The sequence below is a fragment of the Colobus angolensis genome, unplaced genomic scaffold, assembly GCF_000951035.1.
Source record: "Colobus angolensis palliatus isolate OR3802 unplaced genomic scaffold, Cang.pa_1.0 Scaffold589, whole genome shotgun sequence".
Classification (NCBI taxonomy): domain Eukaryota; kingdom Metazoa; phylum Chordata; class Mammalia; order Primates; family Cercopithecidae; genus Colobus; species Colobus angolensis.
The window spans coordinates 298723-302308 of record NW_012119476.1 but is presented as its reverse complement, the minus strand read 5'-3'; positions in this window follow the sequence as shown (position 1 = coordinate 302308).

The window sequence follows — 3586 nt, the reverse complement described above, 5'->3', positions numbered from 1 at the left end:
TGGGACACATTTAAAGCAGTGTGTAGAGGGAAATTTATAGCACTAAATGCCCACAAGAGAAAGCAGGAAAGATCTAAAATGGATAACTAACATCACAATTAAAAGAACTAGAGAAGCAAGAGCAAACACATTCAAAAGCTAGCAGAAAGCAAGAAATAACTAAGATCAAAGCAGAACTGAAGTAGATAGAGACACAAAAAAATCCTCCAAAAAGTCAATGAATCCAGAAGCCGGTTTTTGGAAAAGATCAACAAAATTGATAGACTGCTAGCAAGACTAATAAAGAAGAAAAGAAAGAAGAATCAAATAGATACAATAAAAAATGATAAAGGGAATATCCCCACCAACCCCACAGAAATACAAACTACCATCAGAGAATACTAAAAACACCTCTATGCAAATAACCTAGAAAATCTAGAAGAAATGGAGAATTTCCTGGACACTTACACTCACCGAAGACTAAACCAGGAAGAAGCTGAATCCCTGAATAGACCCATAGCAGGCTCTGAAATTGAGGCAATAATTAATAGCAGTAGAATTAAATAGGAAGCAGTAGAATTAAATGTTTCCCTTTTAGGTTTATTTGTATTTGTTCTTGGGTTTTGTTTTATATATTCTCCAAATAAAAACATTATTTTTTCTAACCAAAAAAAAAAAAAAAAAAAAACATATATCCACACAAAACTTTGTACACAAATGTTATAGTGGCTTTATTCATAATAGCTAAAGGTAGGAAAAATCCAGATGCCTTTAACCAGTAAATGAATAAACAAATTACAGTATATTTGTACCATGGAATCTTATTCAGAAACAAATAGGAATAAGCTATACATAGATACAAGTTGGACAATTCTCAAAGGCATTATACTAAATGAAAAAAAGCCAGTCTCAAAATGTTGCATAGAATACTATTCCATTTATAAATCATTCTCAAAAAGACAAAATTAAAGTGTCAAAAAACATATTAGTGGGTCTCAGGAGTTAAGGGTAGTGATAGGATGTGACTACAAAGTAATAGCATGAAGGAGTATTTTGGATACTGTAGCTGTCCTTTATCATGATTATGATAGTGTTATATGAAACTATGCCTATGTAAAAATTTATGAAACTGTAGACCAAAAATATCATTTTGCTTTATTATAAAAACTGAATTTAAAATAAATTTAATATAAAATACTGACCATGTAGTTAATTAAGTATGGATGCAAACCACTCAAAATAGTGGAATGGAGCTAATATAGTGAACCTTAAGTATTCAGCAGAGGAGTTGGGGATTTATTCATCAAGTAGTGGTGAGGAAATGAACATTTAAGTTGAGCAGTGAAAAGTCTGTTGGGATCTGATTTATACAAATATCACTTTGAGAAAATGGATGATAGATGGAAAAAAGTGAAACAGAAAACTGGAGATATTCTGTATGAGAGATAATAAACATCTAAAAGTAGGAAAAGGAGAGCAAGAAGAGAAAAGGTTTGGTGAGGTCTAGATTTGTTACACGTTATGATAAATCGTCACTGATTTGATTGGCAGGAAAAAAATGCTTTGTTCGTAAGTTCTTTATTTAAAAGGCCCCTTCCTGTGTTGTGGCTAAGAGCCCAACTTTATAAAATTCTAGAACAGCGGGACTTTCAGTATACATTTAGTAGGCAACACTGTCTTGTGTCAGAATGGAAGTTCTGGAATGCAGACCCTGGGACACAACTAGCCATGCAAAAGTCTGCAGACTCATCACCACCTAACTGTTCTGTGAGTGCTGGCTCTGTCCCCAGATTCTCACAGTAATAATAGCCGACACTTACTGACTGCTTACCATGTGCTAGGCCCTGTTTTAAGTGCTTTCTGTGCACTGTTTGTTTAATCATGTTAAAAACTCCCAGAGATTATACCATTATCATTCTGTTTGGCGATGTAGTAACTAAGACACAGACTTGCCTACGATTCATATAGAAAATAAGTGATTGAACCAATATTGAAAACTTATGTAGCCTGACTTCTGTGGCCAAGGCTCTTGAATATTATGCTGTGACACCTCATAAGAAGTCAAGGATCTGAGAAAGAAGGTGAGTAGAAAGACAAAAACTACTAGTAGCTCTGTCTGCCTTGACTACTTCCCTTCAATCATTTCTCTTTCTGTGTTACCTACTATTGTTATTTTGCCTATGATTAAATGCTCTTGTCTCATTAACACTCCCCTCACAGTCACTTGGTAGGAAATCTCTTCTTAGTAGTCCTCACATCCCTGCCTCTATTGTAAGTATTTTAGGTGGTGCTTGGCAAGTCTTCCTACTAGTTTATCCTAATATGAAACTCTATGCTTGCATATTTCAGAGTCAGAAAGTGAGTGGGGCTGATGGACTGCTAGGATAAACAGAACAGGCTTTCTATATGAGTTAGTTCATGGGTATGTGGAATGAGGATGTCTTGTCTTCGTGCTAGACAAATGTCAAAAACCAGGAAGAGGGAGCAAGTTTCGCTGAAGGGAGGCTATGCATGTTAATACTAAGTCAAGAAAACTACAGACAGCTGGTCAAATCTAGCCCATTACCAGTTTTTATAAATAAAATTTTATTGGATCACAGCCATGTCCATTCACTTATGTATTGTCTGTGGCTGTTTTTGTGTGATGACAGCAGAATTGAGTAGTTGCAATAGAGATCATATGGCCCACAGAGGCTAAGATGCCTACTATTTGGCCCTTTGCAGAAGTATTTTGCTAGCCCTTGGTGTATGAGATGGAACATCCTGTATTATTGGAGGGTTCTGTGCAGGGAAATGCTAAGAGATTAAATTTGCATTTTAGATAGAGACATTTGGAAGCACTGAGAAGAAGAAATCTAGATTCAGGGACCAGAGAAATCAAAACAGGGTAAAAAAGAATTAGCGATCACTGAGAGCAAGTAGATAAGTAGAGGTGCCAGTGAAGATAGGTTTTCCAGGATTTGACTGAAGTGTGTGTGTGTGTGTGTGTGTGTGTATGCATGTGTATGTTGAGAAGGGAGGATTTCCAATTCTGAGAAAATGAGAGGGCAGAGGGAGGAACATAGTACCAAAAAATAGAAGAAATACCCTCCCATTTCTGTTATTTCTGTTTGAAATGACCGCTACGTTTCTTTCTGCAAAAGGAGTTTTCTCTGCAGAAATTTTCCCTAGGGCTGGGCTTCCAGGACCTGTATTTCTTAGGCAACAGTGCCCCTAGTGTCTGTATGGCAGCATCACAATCTGTTAGACAAGATTTCTTGAGGAGGGTTAAAGAAACACAATTGCAAAGATCACATTGCTGAGACAGTTTTTCCTTCTTTGCCAAAATTCATATAGATGACCAGGTACACTTTCACCAGAAATACACTGGTAAAGTCTGCTTATTAGGAGAGGCTGTGGAGGGTGGACCTGGTGTCTTTTTTTTTTTTTTTTTTGCCTTATGAGGCTAATTCATATAAATGTCAGATATAAAAATAATATCTTCTTTCAAGAAACTGCCTCCAGCTTTGCCATATCTACAATGCCATGGACTAAGAATAACACCTTAATGAGTTTTGAGGGTTACTTTTCATGGGTGGTCTGGGGCAGGAACTACTGAATTTATGAA